The following is a 21,420-nucleotide window of genomic DNA, read 5'->3' on the forward strand; positions in this document are numbered from 1 at the left end:
AGAAAAATGAAGAAAAAAGAAATGAAATTTTATCTAGAAATTATTCTAGGAGAAATAGTGTGCCAAGAACACAAAAACTCCAGAAAACTCAAGATAAAACAAGGAGGAAGCCACTGAACCAAGAAACTGAAGCCAAATTTTTTGCCGTGGAGCTATCAAAAGAGTCACTAAGACCAGGAAATCTACCCTTGAATACACAAAAATGGCAAGAGATTTTCTATTTGCAAGTAAAAGGAGCGACTCTGAATGGAAGAACTTCCCCTGAGTCCAAAACAGCTTGACTCCAGGAATGGGGACTGAGGCCAGCTGCCTCAGACAAACATGCCTAAAGGACTCGGGAAACAGCTCACCTTCCACCTACCCCACCCCAACCCACTCCACCCACCCAGGAGGCTCATGTCAAGCCATTTCAAATCAATGAAGGGTCACACCTCACCTTCTCTGTCTTTTGTACAACCCTTGGGGAAAAATCCATCTCTCCTCCCTGGAGCAGCATGCTGCCCTCAACTCTTCTTAGAAACCCCAGGAATTATAGCAACACTATCACAAAAAGCTTTGACAGCATTAACCCAGGAATCCCCACAAGCCCAAAGACAGAAGGAATTGTTCACCAGAAAAATAAGGAAAACCAAACCTGTGAGAGGTTAAGAAATTCTCTAGATTTACAAGATGACTCTGTACCCAAAACAGGATTTGAATTCAGGCATTACCTTCCAAGGTCTCAGAGTCTGACGCCCAATCCTAGGCTCACTGACATTGTCTTGGGGTTCTTTAAACTTAAGAGTCAGTCCAGGTCAGATTCTTGGCTGAATAGAATAAGGAAAGGGAAATTTTCCCTCAAGCCTTCAGAAGAAGTCAAATTATTTAATGCAAAGTTCTTCTGCTTAAAGGTTCAGATGCCCCTCTACCTTGCCAATCTCATTTGTCAGTAAACATAAGAGGCTGTTTCAAGAACCTAGTCATTTTAAGCTGTGACTAGAAGCTGGATTCCATTTCCCCAACTTTCCAAGTAACGAACACTTCAGGAGGGAGAAGAAATGCTAACTGATCAATGAACTTTTACTGACCATTATACTATGTGTACTCAGCACTGTTCTAGGCACTGAAGTTACTACAAGGAAAGCAACATTCCTGCCCTCAAGTAGCTTATGTGATTACTGATAAACTAAATATTAATACTTTTAAGTACTGATAAATCCTAGGGAAAAAATATAGAAAGTACTGGGGGGAAAAACACACTTTATAAATCTAAAGTGACCAAAGAAACCCTCTCTGAGATGACATTTAAGACTAGCATCTTGAGGTAGATGCCTTACGAAGTAGGTAAGTTGACATGGCAGCACAAGCCTGTACTCCTAGCACTCTGGGAGGCTAAGGCAGGAAGATCCCAAATTCTAACCTAGCTTGGGTAACTTAGCAACTTGGCAACACCCTGACTCAAAAATAAAAAACAGAGGGCTGAGGATTTAGCTCAGTGGTTACGCTGCCTGGCTTGAAAGGGCAAGGACCCAAGTTCGATCCCTGGTACAAAAAAAAAAAAAGAGAGAGAGAGACAAAAAAAAAAAACAGAAAAGGGCTAGAGATGTAGTTCAGTGTGCCAACCTTGACTCAATCTCCAGTATCATGAAAAAGATGAAAGGGGAGGAAGAGAACAGAGAGGAGTGGGGAAGAAAGGGGATGAACAAAGAGGAGAAGGATGAGAAAGAGAAAAAAGGAAGATTATGAAAAAATAAATGAAGAAATTTTAAAATATGAATTCCAAGGAGTAGCTGGAAAATATTTTTTTTCCCATTCTGTAGTTGCCTCCTCACTCTGTTGCTTCCTTTGTTACAATTTAATATGATCCCATATCCCCTAGCAAGAAAGACCCTGTCACAAAAAAGAAAAATGGGAGAGCCAGGTGTGAAGGCACATGTCTGTAATTCCAGCACACTGGGAGGCTGAGGCAGGAGGATTGCAAGTTCAAACAACTTACCAAGATGCTGTCTTGAAAGATTTTTTTAAGGGGGCTGGGTTGGAGATGTAGTTCAGTATGAAGATTCTGAGTTTAAACCCCAGTACTGCAGAGAGAGAGGTGAGGATCACTTCCTATTTTTCTATCCATATGAGTTTGAGAAAATTTGAACAACCCAGGAGAGATTTTTAAATTTTTTTCCCACCATCCACAAAAAGCAGATATGTAGATCAATGGAACAGAACTGAAGATGCGGAAACAAGCCCAGGCACATTCAGCCATCTGTTTTTGTTTGTTTGGTTTTGGTACTGGGGATTGAACTCAGGACCTTGCGCTTGCATGGTAGGCGCCAGAGCCACTGAGCTAAATCCCTGGCCCCACATTCAGCCATCTGATCTTTGTCAAAGGGGCCAAAAGATAGCCTCTTAAATAGTGTTGGGGGAAAAAAGAATACTGTTGGGAAAACTGGTGATCTACATAAAGAGTAAGTGTAGATCCACATTTCTCATCAAATCAAAATGGATCAAAGACCTAGATATCAAAATAGAAACACTAAATCTGCTGAAAGATAAAATAGGTAAACCTCCTAAAGACAGGCATAGGTTCTGAACAGAACCCCAAAAGTATAAGAAATAACACCAACAATCAACCAACGGGATCATATCAAATTGTAAAGCTTCTGTGCAACAAAGGAATGAATCAACAGAGTGAGGAGACAACTACAGAATGAGGTAAAAAAATTTGCCAGCTACTCAGACAGAAGACTAATGTCTAGAACATAAGAATGAAAAAAATTAGACTCTCAAAATAAAAAACTCAATCAAAAACAGACAACTTCAAAAAAATTACAAATGACCAGTAAGTACATTAAAAAATGGTTAGCAGGGCCAGGGATTTAGCTCAGTGATTCCACCGCCTGCCTCACAAGCAGAAGGACTCGAGTTCAATCCGCGGTACCAAAAAAAAAAAAAAAAAATGATTAGCATCTTTGCCCATTAGAAAAATGTTAAATCAAAACAACACTAAGATATCATCTTACTCAAGAAAGAATGGCTATAATCAAAACCTCAAAAAACATAACCTGGGCAAAGTGGCACACTCCTATAATACCAGTACTCAGGAAGCTGAGGCAAGAGTATCTCAATCCCAGCCTAGGGTACACAGTGAGTTCAAGCCCAGCTTGAACTACATAGACCCCCTGTGACTCAAAAACAAACAAAACAGAACTCAAAAAGCAACAAACCCTCAGGCTGGAGGCTGTGAGGGGATTCATCTACACTGTTGGAAATTGGTATGGAGATACCTCAGTAAAGTAAAAATAGAAATTCTAGGGCCGGGGATTTAGCTCAGTGGTTCTGCCGCCTGCCTTGAAAGTGCAAGGTCCCGAGTTCAATCCCCAGTACCAAAAAAAGAAGAAATTCTATTCAATCCAGATACACTTTCAGTCAGACAAAATGTCCAACACTCAAAGTTAAAGGGGGAAAGGTTTATTTAGCTCACAGTTTGCAGAGATTTCACTCCATAATTGGCTGGCTCAAAGGCAGGGTGGATGGCAGACAGGCACCGCAAAGGAGAAACAGTTCATGGCACACACAAGGTAGCAAAAGCAACAAGGGACCATAACAGTCTTTCTGCTGCTTTTGTCTTATTCAGACCAGTTAATCCTGGTGCCATTGAGCCTAGCTCTGCACCATGAATCAATTCCAGCATCACACACTCTAGATCCAGACACCTCTGAAAAAGCCCCTCCTATGACCACATGAGGCTTATGTTATAACCAAACCATGGAAACTACTCAGCAATTTAAAAGAATGGAACTACTGATAGGTACCAGTGTTGGCAAACCTATGGCATGCACGGCACAGCAGGCATGCAGAGCCCTCCCTGTTGACATGCCAAGCCTTGTTACCCAGCAGCTGAGCACCAGATAACAGCTGCTTTTTCTAAACTAAAATTTCAGTATGCAGGATTAACTGCAGTACTCACTTTGTGATAAATAAGTAGGTTTTGGGTTGCAGTTTGGGCACTCAGTCTCTATAAGGTTTGCCATCACTCACTCATACAACACATACAATTTGGATGAATTTCAAGTTTTGAGTGAAAAAGCCAATCCAAAAGGTCACATATTACATGAGTCCATGTATCTAACATTCTGAAATAACAAAGGGAGACAAAGGTTTCCAGGGATTCCTCAAGTAACTGAGAGAGCTGGGGGTGAGCCACCTGCTCCAGTGGTTATTCTCCCTTAATCTCTAACCAAAGCTTTATTACAAATTATATTTAAATAATATTTAAATTTATTATAATTTGGAGGGATGTTTACAAAGGGCATCAGAAGGATCCTTGTGCTGGCAGAAATGTCCTGCATCAGTATCAATACCCTGGTTTAAGAGAGCTGTTGGGGGGGGGGGGTGTCAGGGATTTAGCTCAGTGGTTTCGCCACCTGCTGCGTAAGGGCAAGGACCCAAGTTCGATCCCCAGTAGCAAAAAAAAAAAAAAAAAGGGAGAGCTGGAGGTGTCACTCTGGGTCAGGTCAGTGCTGCATGTATGAGATTCTGGGTTTGATCCCTGACAAGCCAAGAAAAAAAAGAGCATACTAGAATTCTGCAGGATATCGCCACTGGGGAAAGTTAGGTAAAAGACACACAGGATACCATTCACTCTTTGGGTTTTTTTGTGGTTTTTTTTTTGGTACCAGGGATCGAACTCGGGACCTTGCGTTTGCAAGGCAGGTGCTGGAACCACTGAGCTAAATCCCTGGACCATGGATACCATTCACTCTTGATCTCCCTGCCCCATTACTTCCGACAAGTGTGTAAAATCTACAATGATCTCAAAACAGTTTAATTTATATATAAGGACATATTCCTTATAACAAGTAGAAAAAAATCTAGTGCTCTGTAGTTCATCTTCTTCCTAATCCCTTTCACCCCACCTCCTGAGATATCGACTCAAATTTATACAAACATGCAAACACATAGGTTTTTGCTTTCTGCACCAAAATGGAGTAAGATATACCACATATTAACCTGCAGCCTACATTTTTCACTTATTACTAAGTAAGCAAGCTTTACTAAGTCAGAGCAAGCTTTAAAAATTATTACCATAAATTATTCTAAACACCAAACAAGATGGCGGGTACTTTCTGCCTGGACAAACTGGAAGATGGTTACCACGCCTATGTAGGATGGACAGCTGCATCCGCCATTCAGCCAGAGTAAAAGACAGTGTGCAATGTGGAAGTACCATTCTAAAGAGAGCTGTAAAGGGCCAGGGATTTAGTAAAAATGCAAGGTCTTCAGAAGGATTCCATCTCCCTCTATCCTCCTTCATGGAACTACCCTATAAGTCCACAGGGGAAGAAATATTAAATGATTTCTTTTCATCAGACAACTTCAAGAAAAGATAATTCTCCTATGTATTCAGCCACAGCAAATACACTTCTCTAAAAATACATCCCTCCTTCAGGCAAAAATGTAAAACATGTTATTAACCATTTGACACACACTCATTTGTACTAACAGGGGAATTTAGCTCAGTGGTACTGCACCTGCCTCACAAGCCCAAGGTCCTGAGTTTGGTCCCCAGTACCGGAAAAAAAAAAAAAGTATCAATTTATAAACATTTGTAGTAACAGCAACCACCACTGTTAGGGCCAATGCTAGACAGTCAGAGTGATGCATGCCTAGAATCCCAGCACTCTGGGAGGCTGAGGCAGGAGGATTTGCAAATTCCAACCCAGCTCAAAATTTGGAAGACCCCTGTCAAAATAAAAAGGTATGGAGGGCTGGAGATTTAGCTCAGTGGTTTTGCCGCCTGCTGCACAAGTGCAAGGACCCAAGTTCGATCCCTGATACCAAAAAAAAAAAAAAAAAAAAGGTATGGAACTGAAGCTCAGTGTGAATACCCTAAAAAATAACAGGGATCCACATACTAGTCTTTGTTTTGTTTTTTGAGACAGGTCTCACTATGCAGTTCAAGCTCACTTTAAAATCACTGTATGGTCCAGGCTGGCCTCAAACTCACCTCGATACTCTTGTCTCAGCCTCCCCAGTGCTAGGAGTACAGGCTTGTGCCACCACACCCGGCCAGAACACAGTACTAATCTTATTTTTCATTAAGACACCTTGACCAATTCACCTGCTCTCTATTACTTCTTTACGAGAAAATGAAATTATACTCATTAAAATATCAAACATCCTGTTTGTATAACCATCAAACAATTACATCCTGGTTCCCAGGAACCTCAGTAAGCCACTTTCATCATCTCCCTTACTTCTAAACAAGCTCACATCTATATCATCTCAAAAAGATGGTACCAAATCTTTAGGGAAGATATTTCATAATCATCCTTAGTAACATTCCAGTGTCTGTAGTCAGGAAGTTCTTTCTAACATGTAATCTATATAGATTCTTCTCTTCTGTGGCAATTAAAATGTATTCCCTCTTGTCCTGCTCTCTATGGAAAGAGAACATCTGTTTAACACCACCTGAACAATATTCCTTCAAGAGATTACAAAATATAGGAAGCCCATTTCAAACAGCTTCAAGTAAATGCAACATGGCTTTATATGGGTCACCTTAGACAAAGAACATGATTAAGAGTCTTAATTCCTAATTCCACCACTGAGTGAAGATGATACGAAAGTAAAACTATGCAGATGCTGTGTTTCAATTATCCCATCAGTAAAATGCAAATAATGAAACCACAATGTTGGAGTTTAGTTCCTCAAAAAGTTAAATACACATGATATTCCCCCCACAGTACGAGGGATTAAACTTGGGGCCTCTCACATGCTAAGCAAGTACTATACCACTGAGGTTTTGTTTTTCTGAGACAGTCTGGTTAAATTGCCCAGGCTGGGCTCAAACTTGTAGTCCTCCTGCCTCAGGCTCCCTACTAGGTGAGACTACAAAGCATGTGCCACAGTACCCTGAAAGAAAGAGATTCTCAGTCCCAACCTATGCCCACCCAACAATCACACCTCTACAGAAACTGCAGGTGCTGGCTCTGACTTATAAAGAATCTTAACAGTAATACATCAATAATACATCCTCAAAGGACTCCATAATCCCGCACCCAGATATATACCCCAAAACCAGAAAATACCACATGCATGTTCACATCAGCACCATTCACAAAAGCCAAAAGGCAGAAACAATGCAAATGTCCATCCATGAGTAAATGGATAACAAATTGTGGACTATATATCCAGTGGAGTATTATTCAGCTATAGAAAGGAATAAAGTGGGGCCAGGGAATGTAGCTCAACGGCCCATGAGTTCGATACCCAGTACCAACCCCCCCCCAAAAAAAACCCCGAAAGGAATAAAGTATTGATACTTACCCCAATGTGGATCAATTAACCTTTAAAACACCATGCTAAGGGCCAGGGATTTAGCTCAGTGGTTTCGCTGCCTGCTGCGCAAGCGCAAGGACCCGAGTTTGATCCCCGGTACCAAAAAAAGAGAAAACATCATGCTAAGTCAAAAAGGTCAAACACAAAGGTTTATATATTGGCTAAATCCATTTACATGACATAATAGATCAATAGACACAGAATGCAGAAGGGGATGATAGAAAGGAGGAATAAGGAGAAACTTTTATCTTAGAGGTTTTTACTTTAGAGTTATAGAAATGTTTTGGAACTAGATAAAGGTGGTAGTTCCACAACACTGTGAATGAACTAAATGCCATTTAAATGTTCACTTTAAAATGGTTAATTTTGTATAAAGTGAATTTCACTTTAATAAATTTTTTATTTGTTGTTGTTTTTTTGTTTTTTTTCCGGTACCAGGGATCAAACTCAGGACCTTGCACTTGCCAGGCAGGCACAGAGCCACTGAGCCAAATCCCTGGCCCCTCAATACATTTCTTTTTTTGGTACTGGGCATCAAACTCGGGACCTTGCACTTTCAAGGCAGGTGGTAGAACCACTGAGCTAAATCCCTGGCTGCCCTTAACAAATTTTTTAAAAATGATTAGGAGTACTAATGGGTGACAAGCTATGAATAAATAAATAAATAAATAAGAAAAAATAAATAAAATGCTTAGTACTTCCCAGGAAGGTTATATAAAATTTTAGATAGGATTGTAGCCAAAATGTTTAATATTATCTCACAATGTTAATTAGACTGTAGGTACTAAATGGCAAAGTAGAAACAAAGTAAAATATAGAGCTTTATCACAATTAAACAGTATACTACATAGTAGAGGGAAGCCAATAAATGAATGAATAAAGGACTTAACCAAGCGTCTGAGCTAAATAACTATATCAACAATGAGCACAAAAGAGCAGTAAGAAAAAAAGATAAGGGATGAAATTTAAAAGCCAATAAAAACAAGACACAAAGACTCATTCAGTAAGAAGGTTAAAAAAAGAAAAAAAGCTAAAGATAGCAAAGTTAAAAGTACATAAAGAGTAGATAAATCCTTAACTTCCAAGGCCAATATTTATACTCATGAAAATCATTTCTCACCATCTGGCAAATATCCTCATTTTTCACATACATTGTCCTAGCAAACCACTCAGGCTAAGCAGCCAAGAACACACAAAAAGTTATGGTTCCTACCTTCATGGGTCTTACTGCCTTATGAGTATCACTTCTTATGGACAGATTGGCACACTAATCAAAATACACAGACCACCTTCACTTCCTCTCTTCCCATTCCTTTAACCTACTTCAATCTGGCTCATGGCCTACATTCCCCAAGCATTATTTCTGTTATAATCATCAATTATTTCTGTGTTGCTAAACCCAACAAAATGGTTGTTCAACTCCTTCTTGAAATATGCTCCCATTTCTATGACACAATCTCTTGAATTTCCTTTAAACTGCTTAGAACTTAGACCTGAGCCATCTTCTCTTCCCACTGTATATTTTTCTCTAGGTGAGCTCATCCACTTCCTTGTCAGTAAATCTCATCTGTATATCAATACCATCCAGATTTATCTCCATTGCCACTCTTGGGCAACACCCAAAGACTGTTTACTTGATGTCTCCAGTTGTATGTTTTCAACAGGCATCTCACACTTAGTGTGCCTAAAACTGGGGTCTTCATTCTGCTCCCCAACTCTAGTCAAAATCTGCTACTCCTCCAATGTTTCCATTGCAGCCTCATCTATCCAGATGCTCATGCTAGAAATCTGGGATTAATTTGCTACCTCTCTCTTCCCACACACCAATCCATCATTAAGTCTAGTCTGTCCTAATTCTAAAATATCTCTGGAATATTTCTACTTCTTTCCATCTCATTGCCTACAGCCTAATCCTAACTATCACCATCTTTTTACCTAAGCCATTATGAGGTATCCTAACTATACTTCTCTCATTTCTTTTCTCCCCAGACAGTAATGTTTTAAAAGGATAATTAAGGTCACACAATAATGCTTAAACCCTTCAAAAGCCAGTCATAAAGCTAGTTATGGTGACGCACATCAGTAATCCTAGCTCATGGGAGGCTGGGGCAGGAGGGTCACTGGCAGTTGTAGGCCAGCTGGGCTACATAGTTCAAGTCCAACCTAGACTACATAGTGATGCTGTCTCAAAAAACCAAAAATAAATAAATAAGCCAGTCATAATGATGCACACCCATAGTCCTAGCTACTCAGAAGAATGAGGCAGGACAGATTGAGCCCAGGAGTTCTAGGCCAGAATAGGCATCATGCCAAGACTCCATCTCAAAAACAAAAACATACTTCCTAGCTACTTGGGAGGCTGAGGAAGAAGAATCCCAAACTCCAGGCCAGCATGGGCAACTTGGTGAGATTCTGTCTCAAAATAAAAAGAGCTGAAGGTGTGGGTCAATGTGAGGCCCTGGGTTCAATCTATAGTACTGCAACAAAACAAAACAATAGCAGCTTCCAATTATACTCAGGTTAAAAATTCAAAAGCTAGGTGGGAGGGCCAGGGATTTAGCTCAGTGGTTCCCCAGCCTGCCTCAAAAGCTCAAGGTCCCGAGTTCGTACCAAAAAAAAAAAAAAAGCTAGCTGGGTGTGATAGTACAAACCTGTAACCCCAGCACTCAGGAGGCTGAGAAAGTAGGATCATCACAATTTCAAGGCCAACCTGGGCTACACAGCGAGTTCAAGGCCATTTTGAACTACATAGCAAAACCCTGTCTCAAACAAACAAACAAAAATCCTGTGCTGGTGATGTAGCTCTGTAGTAGAGTGCTTGCCTAGTATGTGTAAGAACCTGGGCTGGATTCTGAGCACAATCAATCAAAAAATAAATCACTAAATAAGCAAGCAAGCAGAGCATGGGGGTGCACAGCTGTAATCCCAGCGCTCTGGGAGGCTGAGGCAAAAGCTCATAAATTCAAGCCCACCCTATCTAGTGATTTATCAAGACCCTGCTGCAAACAAACAAAGGGGCTGGAAATGTAGCTCAATGTGAAGGCTCTGAGTATTAGTCACCTTTTTCATTACTGAGACACAATACCTAACTTCTACAACTTAATGGAGGAAAGTTTCACAGTTTAGCTCACAGTTTTGGGATATTCAGTCCTTGGTCAGCTGGCTCCAAGGCAGAAACAGCATGACAGAGCAAAGCTGCTTAGATCCCAGGAGAAGGGAGCAGAGGAGGAGAACAGTGTCAGACAGGGACAGGTAAGAGACCACACCAAGATCATCCCTCCATGACCCACCCAGACACATCCAGGAGCAGGCATTAGTAATCTACTAGGCCAGAGGTTCTCAATCACCAAGCCATGGACTGAGACCAGTCTGTGAGCAACAGGCCAGGAAGTGAAGATTGATCTATATTTACCACGCTCCCATTGTTTGCATCACAGCCTGAGATCTGCCTGCTGTCAGATCAGCAGCAGCATTAGATTCTCATATTAGCACAAATCCTACTGTGAACTGAGCATGCAAGTGATCTAGGGTGCCTGGCCCTTATGAGAATCTAATCCCTGATGATCTGAGGTGGAGCTGAAGCAGTGATGCTACCATTGGGGAATGGATGCAAATATAGACTAACATTCACAGAGAGATCTGACTGCACAGAGACCATAATTAAGCATAACTGAAGACTCATCAAAACTCTTTTAATGAGTGGCAAGGGATAATTAAGCTGCATCTGGTGGCAGGCTTTATAGTGGTAAATGATTTGATGTCCTTCAACTGTACAGCTGCCTCTGGTGACAGGCTTTGTGTCAGAATCCAACACTAATTTTAGTTCACGTATGGCCCACTCATTATTTTATTTACCATTTCCATCTGTACCACTGCACTTTGCTTAGTCACAAACTAACCCTAGCCAAAATGAGTGAAAAACAAATATCAACAACAACAAAACATCAACGAAAAGCTTTGAATGAGAGCCTGGTGGTACACACCTGTAATCCCAGCACTTAGAAGGCAGAGGCAAGAGGATCACCAAGAGTTCAAGGCCAGCCTAGGCTACATAGTGAGACCCTGTCTCAAAAAAGCAAAACAAAACAGAGCTTTTTTAAAAAGGGGGAAAGATCCAATGATGAGATAGTAGCCTCCAACACTGCCAACAAAGAAGCTGCATTTAAAAGAAAATACAAAGAGTTCTGCTTAAATTATAGGTTCCGGGCCAGCGCCTGCCTGGCAAGCACAAGGTCACGAGTTCAATCCCTGGTACCAAAAAAAAAAAAAAAGCTTTTGCACAGCAAGAGAAACCACCAACAGAGGGAAGAGACAATCTAGAGTATGGGAAAAAATTTTTGCCAGCTGTTCCTCAAAGGACTAATATCTAGAATATATAAAGAACTCAAAAATATCAGACCCCCCCAAAATTTAAAGACCCAATACAAAAATGGGCATCTGAAATAGACACTTCTCAGATAAAGTAGAAACAGCAAATAAATATATGAAAAAATGTTCAACATCACTGGTCATTCAAGAGATGAAAATTAGGCCGGGGATTTAGCTCAGTGGTTCCGCCACCTGCCTTGCAAGCAGAAGGACCTGAGTTCAATCCCCGGTACCAAAAAGAGATGAAAATTAAAACAACACTGAGATTCCATCTCACTCCAGAAAGAGTGACTGTTATCAAGAAATCAACTAATAACAAATGCTGGCAGGGCTGTGGAGAAAAAGGAACCCTGCTCCACGGTTGGTGGGAGTGTAGACTGGTACAACCACTGTAGATATCAGTGTGGCGAGTCCTCAAAAAACTAAAACAAGAGGTTAATTTGACCCAGATATTCTTCTTTTTGCTATCTTCCCAAAAGAATTAAAAGCATCATCCCAGGGCTGGGGATTTAGCTCAGTGGTTCCACCGCCTGGTGTGCAAGCACAAGGACCTGAGTTCGATTCCCAGTATCAAAAAAAAATCATCCCATAGCAATATATGTACACCCATGTTTACAGCGGCACAGTTTGTAATAGCTAGATCTGGGAAACAGCCCAAATGCCCATCAACTGATGGATAAAGAAGTGATTTTTTTTTACACAATGGAGCGCTACTCTGACATAAAGAAGGATGAGCTTGAGATGTTTATAGCTAAATGGACGCACCTTGAGACCATACTCTGAAGTAAATCAGATACACCTGTTTAAATGCCATCGTTTCTCTGGTGTGAAGAACCGAAAGTGGAAATAAGAACCAAAATATACAATAGAAGGCGGAAGGAGCAGCAGAGGCCAAGCAATGAAGCTCCACAAGGCTCTCATGCACCATGGCCCTTGTCTTCCCCATGCACCCCTGTGCCACCAAGAGGCCCAAAAGGGAGGTCAGCTCAGTCAAGAGGCCACAAAGGAAGAGCCCGAGACGAGAACGGCGAGGTTGCTGGCTAAAACCTGTCCCTGCAAAAGTGGAAACAAAGCCAAAAAAGACAGCAGGAAAGGATACATCTTCAGACAAAAAAGTACAAGCAAAAGGGAAAAGGGGAGCAAAAGGAAAACAGGCTGAAGTGGCTAATCAAGAACCTGAGGAAGGGGCTGGGAATTTAGCTCAGTGGTTCCAGCGCCTACCTCGCAAGCACAAGGTCCCAAGTTCGATCCGCAGTACAAAAAAAAAAATCTAAGGAAGATTTACCCAAGGAAAACAGTGAAACCTAAAACAAGGAGAGTGCAGCCTCTGATGAAGCAGAAAAGTCTAATTAATCATACACCATGTCTTATCAGTGGTCCCTGTCTCCCTTCTTGTACAATCCAAAGGAATTTTTTTTTCTGGTACTGGGAATCGAACTTAGGACCTTGTGCTTCCCAGGCAGGCACAGTGCCACTGAGCTAAATCCCTGGCCCAGGTTGTTTATTTTTTGGTACAACCAGAAAATAGTGAGATACTGAATTACGGCAGGCTTAGACTGTCTTTGGCATCAGCTTAACAGTCCATAGGTGGGGGTTAGTTTTATATCCTGCAATATAAAGCATACTGAATGGCAATCTGGAGTAACAGTCATGCATTTAATACGTCTTGGATATTTTAAATGACTTCTATTTCCATGCTGCTTTTAGTAGAATTGTTTCCTAAAGAAAACTACTTCCTGATTATTGCCCTGTCAGAAATGTATGCACTATGTAACATCTTTTCTGGCCAAGGTAGTCCAGTTTGGCTAAATTTGTTAATGTGCTATGAAAGATCAAAAATTTGAGTATGCAGTGTAATGATATGAAATTGTGAATTGGTGGGACTTAAGTAACACTTTATCAGCATTCGAAGATACTGGTACTTAATCCTCTTATGCAAAATTTGCCTCCAACTTCGAAGCTGGAAAGTCACTGGAATAACTGAAAAAGAAACAATATTGAGGCCATACTACTCTGTTTTGTTTTTGGTACTGGGGATCAAACTCGGGTCCTTGTGCTTGCGCAGCAGGCAGCGAAACCACTGAGCTAAATCCCCAGCCCCCCCAAAAAGAAACAATAAATGGTTTTTTAGATTTTCTGTACGTGCATGAAAAAATTGTGTAAAAAGTTTAATGTCTCTACTGATCCTCAACACAATCAATAAAATCTCAAAAAAATGTATAATAAATATTGAGAAATGGGAAGAAAGTGTTCAAATAAGAAGGGGAACAAGGGAGGGGAGAGGGGGAAAGGAAAGAAGGGACCAAAAAAAAAAAAAAAACTGAAGGAAAAAATAGAAACAAAGCTTTTGAACATGGTGGGAAGCCAAAAACAAAACAAAACAGGGCTGGGGATTTAGCTCAGAGGTTCTGCTGTCTGCCTTGCAAGCGCAAGGTCCCGAGTTCAATCCCTGGTACCAAAAAAAAAAAAAATTAGATTTGGGCTGGGGATTTAGCTCAGTGGTTCTGGTGCCTGCCTCGCAAGCACAAGGTCCCAAGTTTGATCCCCGGTATCAAAACAAAACAAAACAAAACAAAAACCCTGGGTCTCCAGATTCCTTAATTTTTTTTTTTTTTTTGGTACTGGGGAGCAAACTCCGGACCTTGTGCTCGTGAGGCAGGAACCACTGAGCTAAATCCCCCACCCCTTAATCTATTTTTTTAATACACTCCATTGGCAGGTTGCCATAAATGGCTGGGCATACAAATACAACATTACAATAACTGATCATAAAATTTTTATTTATTACTTCTAAATAACTTGGGGGGGGCTGGCAAAGATTAAATTACCCACAAATTACAAGACAGGGTTGTACCATAAAACTTCTGCACAAGTAGAAATTATGACACTGTAACCTCTCTCTGGATTTATGAGGAACACTTGAACGAATAGGAACTTAACTTTGTTGTATCTTTTGTTTTTTTGTGTGTAAGCCAAACCACTAAGGGAAAAAAAAAAAATGCATCCCATTCCAAAAGAACCCTATCAAGGGGCCGGGGATTTAGCTCAGTGGTGTTGCCACCTGCTGCATAAGCACAAGGACCCGAGTTCGATCCCCAGTACCAAAAAAAAAAAAAAATATATATATATATATATATATATATATATGGCCAGAGATTTAGCTCAGTGATTCTGCCGTCTGCCTCACAAACACAAGGTGCCAAGTTTGACCTCCAATACCAAAAAAATAAATAAATAAATTCTATACATTTCTACAACAAAGCAGAGAAACTAGTAATAAGCTCTATTCTGGTATCCTACCTCCACCACCAAATTTCTTGTCTGCCTCAATTCATCTTAAACTTTTGCCAATTATTTCCTACAGGCTGGGCATGGTGACACACACCTGCAACCCCAGCACTCAGGAGGCTGAGGCAAGATGATTGCTCCAAGTTCAAGGCCAGCCTGGGCTACACAGTGAGTTCGAGGCCAGCCTGGAATGCATGGAAAACCTTGTCTCAAAAGTTCCGAAAAACAAAACAAAGCAATTATTTCTTACAGAAATATAACAAGCCAGGCAGCCATGGCAGTAGATGTCTAGGATCCCAGCACTTAGTGCAACCCTCTCTCAAAACAAAAAATTAGGGCCGGGGATTTAGCTCAGTGGTTCCGCCACCTCCCTTGCAAGTGCAAGAACCCCAGTTCGATGCCTGGTACCAAAAAAAAAACCCCCAAAAAACAAAAAATTAAAATGGGCTGGGGATGTAGCTAATCATTCAATTCCCAGTATCACAAAAATAAATAAAATGTTTAATGTTTGTAACATTTCTTGGTGACACAAAATCTGTATATTTTGGCATTCATCAGAAGCCAGCGAGATCCTACTTGTAACTCTAAATTCTATTCATAATTTATTAATCCCCAGTGGAATAACATTTCCTTCTCTAAATTCTTTCTTCTGATATATACCCCCTCCTATAGTAAAACCTTTTTCAGAGAATACAATTCTTAGCTTAATTTCCCAATCTAGATTCTCCACAAAGATAGCCTGGTGGCTCTTTATTCATCCCTTACTGGAACCACTGAGGTCCTGGTAACTAGGAAACTGCTGAAGATCAAAGGCTCTTCAGGAAATCTTGTTGACCTCAGAGCTGGAGGTGGACCCCAGTGGCAGGGACTTCAGTAATATGCTTGAGGCCCTGGGTTCAATCCCCAGCTCCACAAAAGAGCAAATTTTTTTTTCCCTTAAATTCTTTTATTGGTACATTTTAGGTATACAATACGTTTACATTAATCATTGGATGCTTGTACCTGTACATGATGTATCTTGGTTTTTATTTTTTTTCCCCCATTACTTGTGAGCCCTTCACCCCCTCCACCCTTCCCTATACATAAATTTCATTTTCATTTTTTTTCTTTTCTCATAATTTTTCCTTTCCCTTCTTTCCTTTCCCCTTCCCCTCCCACCACCCCTACACCTTTGGACCTTTTCTTATTTCAAATTATCAATTATTCATTTTAATCATTTTAATCCTTATTTACACTTTCAGTTTCTCACACTAGAGAAACTATTCAGTATTTATACATGTATGTCCTATTTATTTCACTTAAGAGTACGGCCTCAGGGTCGGGGATTTAGCTCAGTGGTTCCGCCGCCTGCCTGCCACACACAAGGATCTGAGTTCAATCCCCAGTACAAAAAAAAAAAAAAAAAAAAAGAGTATGGCCTCAATATGCATCCATTTAGCTGTGTCTCTAGTTTCTCGTTCTTTATGGCTGAGTAGTACTCCATTTCATAAAAAAACCACATCTTCTTTATCCAGTTTCCAGTTGATGGGCACTTGGGCTGTTTCCAAGCTTTAGCTATTACAAACTGTGCCACTATAAACGTGGGTGCACATATATCGCTGTGGTATGATTCTTTTAATTCTTTTGGAAAGATACCCAGCAGGGGAATAAATAGCTGGATCAAATGGGATCTCTAGCCCTAGTTCAAAATAACAAATTTTAAAAATAAATAAATCTTGACCACACCAAAAAAAAAAAATCAGAAAAACAGTAATCTTTCCAAAACTCATGTGACAATCCTAAAACTAGGCAGAAACAGAGATCTGTACAGTTTCTACCCAATGACAAAGAATTTACTCTGTACTCTCTTCAAGCCATTCTGCTACAGACTCTATGCTCTGGAAATTTATCCAACTTCGAATGACTTCTAGGCTAATTTTTTTATTCCCAACAAATAATAAGTGATGAAAATCAGGATCACGACACTCAATCCAATGAAAACAAAATGAATAAAAACAATCCCTAACGTTCCAAGTTGGAAAAGAAAAGGAATAATGGAACTCACAAATTACTGGCCTTCAATATAAGTATCTAACTGAATGATTTCTACACACAACCTTTTTCACTAGTACATACAATAACTAAATCATTAATCAAACATGACCAAACTGCTACCAAAAAACTCCTTGGGTTTCCTTGGGATACCTCCTAGAAAGCAGATCCTCCTCATAAGACAAGACAAGGAATTCTAAGTCTCTACATCCCCTTCACACAATAACCACTGAACACCACAGTTGAAAACACAAGCTAAAGCAAAGTATCAACTAGGAGGCAAATTAGTCAGCAAGTAAAATATTCTATTAAGAAGCATAAAGACACATGTTAATAGCTACCCACAATGAATGTAAACATTGTGTATGGCAAACATGTACTAACAAAAAATATTTTTTTAAAGAAACTATCATTGCTACTTCACCCTAAAACATACTTTGAAAAGCAAAACCAGCCAAAAGATCAGACGGTCCGTTTACTTCTGAAGCCTTCAGTGATAATTTATATTCCTAGGAAAGAGGGGTCACGGGTAATCAAATAAATGATGTGTAAAAAATAACTGGTAAAAAGGGAGGGGGGAAAAAAGTAAACCAGTAAGTTACCAAGTAACTTAGGCGGCATTTAATGATCTGGAGGGGGAAATGTGGCAGTCACATCTCAGACCTTAGCCTCAGTTTCCCTATCCCCAAAAGGAAGAACAAGACACTTTGCTCAGAGGAACCAGGAGCCTGGCTTCACCAGCCTCCACCGACTCCAGGGTTCCTTAAACGGCCGGACTTAGCAGGGGTCCGCGGTGCAACTGAGTCATGACAACAGCGGCATTAGGTGGGAGAGAGGAGAAAGGGAGGAGGGTCCGACAGTTCCTGGAAAGCCGCTACCACACATCCGAGAGGTACGTCCCCACAGCCCCATCTCGGAACCGCCCCAGGTTCCCAGCTCCTCGCTCCTTCCGGCTTCCCCCGCTGCACCCTGGGCCGCGCCCCCGCACGCAGTCGGCCGCCCCTCCCCGGCCGCCCGCCCACCGCCTGCGCCGAGGTCTCCGCGCCCGCGGCGCAAGGATGCGGGCCGGGCCTCCAGGCTCCTCCCGGGCCTACCTGCACCACGGGCGAGGGCTCGGCTCGCAGCCCAGCGGGGCGTCTGAGGCTCGCAGAGAAGCAGGGAAGAGACGCGAAGGCAGCAAGGGACTCCGTTCTACCGGCCGACGGGTGAAAGCGGCCTGAGCCAGAGGCCTCGCGGATAGCTCAGCCCGCGACCTGGCGCTGCCTCCTCCGCCGCCGTCGCCTCTCAGAAGACATCAAGCGAGAAGACGGCGCAAAGGATCGCCGATTGCGCGAACGTTCCAGGCATCAAAGGGCGAGCGCCGATGTAATCGTTCAAGGAGGCACGGACGACCGCAGAAAAACAGCTCAACTCCTACTCAAGGTCCCGCGCCTGGCCAAGGCATAAGTAAACAAACCCAGATCACAAGCTGTATAGCAGAGTAGCTTGTGGTTCTGCCATTTTCTGTCACTTGCAGGGCAAATTGTTGAGAGAACTGGACGTTTTTGTGAGTGTGTTGAAGATCAAACCATAGCACCAAAATACTTGGTCTAATATAGGTCAGCGACCACCTTATGGACTCCCAATACTATTTATCCCAATTAAGCAAGTCATTTCACCTCTTTTGAGTCCTCCCAAATCTGTGGCGCTTCCCTAAAAACCATGCTTCAAGAGGGCCACAACGAAGAACCTCAGGGGGAGAAAGTTCTCAGATCTGTACACTGCGGACTCACGGCAGTTTGCAAATACAGGCCCTGATCCTTCCCTTAGGTCATTTTGAGAACAGTGTAACTATAGACTAAAAAAAAAAAAAAAAAAAAAAAATCAGTACCAAAAAAACCCAACTGAAAATGATAGTAAAGAGAGCTAGGTGAAACGGTGCACACCTGTAATCCCAGCACTTAGGAGGCTGAGGCAGGAGGAGCAGCCTAGGCTACATAGTGATTTTAAGACCTGAATTATATAGTGAGACCCTATCTCCAAAAAAATTGTAGATTTGAAAATCTCTCTGTGGAATTGATAAATGTTTTCTGGGTGGGGTGGGATGGGGGTACTGTGTGCCTATGGTAAATCAGTTTGGCACATAGAGATTATTCTTCACTTGCAAGTGAATAGACTCCAATCCCTTCCTCTCACTCCCCAGGCCATCCAGCAAGTGAAAAACCCCAATATTCCTTAAGTGAAGTTAAGGCTAAAATTACTATAACCACACTCAGCCTTGCCAGTTAGGGTGCACAGCCAGTAGGAATCTGTCCTGATGCAATCCAGTGACAGAACCAGAACTTCCACTGGGCATAGTAGGGACCCTATGGTGCCTGTTAACTCAGGAGGGTGAGGCGACAGGGCTCAGGCTTTGAAACCAGGCTGGGCAGCTTGGTGACTTAATGAGACACTGCCTCAAAATAAACAATAAAAAGAGCTGGAGATGTAGCATAGTGTGAAGGCTCTGGGTTCAGGCCCCAGTACAAAATGGGAAAAAAAGGATACTGCCTCATGAGGGAGACAAGCAACCTTGGATCACAAGTTAAATATACAAAGCACACAATGGTAGAAGGCTTGTCTAGTATGCACAAGGCCAGGGGTTCCATCCTCAATACCAAAAGAAAAAAGGAAAAATTTTGCCAGGTGTGGCAGTGCACACCTATAATCCCAGCGCTCAGGAGGCTGAAGCAGAAGGATCACCACAAGTGCCAGACCAGCCTGGACTACATAGTGAGTTCAAGGCCAGCCTGAACCACGTAGCAAGACCCTGTCTCCAAAAGCAAAATAAAAAGGGCCAGGGATTTAGCTCAGTGGTGCTGTTGCTTGCCTTGAAAATGCAAGGTCATGAGCTCAATCCCCAGTACAAAAAAAAAGCAAAAAACAAGAATGTCTATCAACTCTCTCTGGTCCCCTCCCACCTCTGTGACACCCCTGTGCACAGGTTATATGGAAAGCTCCTGCCAAATGGACCCACTTTTTGTTTTTTGTTGGGTTTTTTTTTTTGGTACTGGGATCAAACTCGGGTCCTTGCGCTTGCGCAGCAGGCGTCAAAACCACTGAGCTAAATCCCCAGCCCATGGACCCACTTTTTATAGAGGAGGATAATGATGGGAAACAGCATTTGCAGTGGAAATAACAGCAGATAATAATCCATAATCATTTTTCATCTTGAGAATGTCACCCACAATTTATGTCCAAATTTCTTCTGTTGTCAGCTGTTCTTTACTTTGAAAATCACCAGATGAACCTGCCAAAGGCAGGTAGGAAGTGTTCCCGGGGACAATCCCAAGGTGCTGCAAGTAAGCAGCTGTGAAACCAGAAGCAGACAATCCGAAGGAAGGTCGCCTTTCTGCTCCAGCAAAGATGCCTATGTGTATAGCTAATTCATACTTGAATTTTTCCAACAGGGTTATATATATGTATTTTTTTGGTACTAGGTATCGAACTTAGGTCCTTGTGCTTGCTCAGCAAGCATCGGAACCACTGAGCTAAATCCCCCAGTCCCCCAACTGGGTTTTGTATGGGTGTAATTTAAGTACCAGATTTGCTAGGGGATTATTTGCTGAGAAGCTGTGTCCATCACTCTGCATACAAGATATCTCAGGTCTAAGTTCAGAATGCGTTTCAAGCCCAGTAATTATATTTTCCTTTTACTTCTGTTTCTTCTTTCTCCTCCTTTTTGATTTTTTTTTTTTTAGACAAAAACTTGCTATGTATTTCAGACTGGATGGACTTGAACTCACAGCAGTCTTCCTAGCTCAGCCCCCCAAATGCTGGGATTGCAGGTGTGGACCATCATACCTGGCATCACTCCTTCTTTTTAATGTTTTTTTTCCCAGTACCAGAGATTGAAGCCAGGGCCTCGTACACGCTAGGCAGAAGCTTTACCACTGAACAACATATCCAGCCCTTTATCTTATTTTGCCCCAGGATCTTCCTGAATTGCCCAAGTTGAGGGCCAGGGATTTAGCTCACTGCCTGCCTCAAAAGCACAAGTTCCCGAGTTTGATCCCCGGTACCAAAAAAAAAAAAAGGACTACTGAATTGCCCAAGCTGGCCTTGAACTTGTGATCCTCCCGAGTCAGCCTTTTTTATTAGTTCATGTTTGCAGTACATGATTACATTCATCATGCAGAGTTAGTACTTGTACATATAACATCTTTTTTTGTCCCTTTTTCCTCCCCTTCGCCAGCCTCTTGAGTAGCTGAGACTACAGGTGAGTGCAACCATGACCAGTTTCCTTTTTATTTTGTTATTGAGACAGGGTCTTGCTATGTAGCTCAGGCTGGTCTTGAACTCATCACGTAGCTCAGGCTGGCCTCAAACTGGTGGCAATCGTCCTGCCTCAGCCTCCCAAGTGCTGGGATTACAGACATGCACCATCCTTAATACTTTGTA

At 41.8% G+C, this 21,420-nt stretch overlaps 1 protein-coding gene across 10 annotated transcripts in view; it reads right to left on the reverse strand.

The window, feature by feature from the left end:
• Window positions 1-18,307, reverse strand: part of Ambra1 (autophagy and beclin 1 regulator 1) — a 193,281-nt gene extending 174,974 nt beyond the window's left edge. For all 10 annotated transcript variants that reach the window (XM_087205049.1, XM_004851920.4, XM_004851919.4 and 7 more), the window contains exon 1: window positions 18,096-18,307. The gene's annotated coding sequence lies outside the window, so the exon portion shown is untranslated. The remainder of the gene's footprint in view (window positions 1-18,095) is intronic.
• Between the last annotated feature and the right edge of the window lie 3,113 nt (window positions 18,308-21,420).

The sequence above is a fragment of the Heterocephalus glaber genome, unplaced genomic scaffold (genome assembly GCF_053883595.1).
Source record: "Heterocephalus glaber isolate CG9 unplaced genomic scaffold, H.glaber_assembly_v1.0 deba00000594, whole genome shotgun sequence".
Lineage (NCBI taxonomy): Eukaryota > Metazoa > Chordata > Mammalia > Rodentia > Bathyergidae > Heterocephalus > Heterocephalus glaber.